Genomic DNA, 501 nt, shown 5'->3' on the forward strand with positions numbered 1-501 from the left:
CTGGCTTTGGGGCTGGGGCCACTGGAGAGACCCCGTCCCTGCTGCCCGTGGGGTCCGGTCCTGCCCGGCAGCGCGGCGAGGCAGCTGGCTTGAGCAGAGCAGGGGAACCGCTTCCTGGACTGAAAATAGATAGGATGAGGTTTAGGGAATTGTGGAGCCAGCTTTTTAGCTGCTGTAGAGGTTGTCTGAATATAGTGTTCTGGTGAGTTGAACTTGATCTTCAGGGTCTTCTCCAGCCTAAACGCTTCTGTGTTTTTAACGGCGTCCAGGTGATGCATCTCCTGAGGAGGATGCAGCTGTCCCGGGGTGGTGGCACTGCTCTCCCATCAACGGTCCCTGGGGACATCCGGGTGGCATAGATGGGATGGCTGATGATGCTCACAAAGCATCTCTGAGCTGCTTGTTAAAAAAAAAATTGAGTTTGGGATGGCTTATACCATCAAATGTTCTAAATATCGGTTAAGATAAACTGCGGCAGTGGCTGGGGTTCTCGGAGAGCCA

This window comes from Pterocles gutturalis, unplaced genomic scaffold (assembly GCF_000699245.1).
Source record: "Pterocles gutturalis isolate BGI_N339 unplaced genomic scaffold, ASM69924v1 scaffold17118, whole genome shotgun sequence".
NCBI lineage: Eukaryota > Metazoa > Chordata > Aves > Pterocliformes > Pteroclidae > Pterocles > Pterocles gutturalis.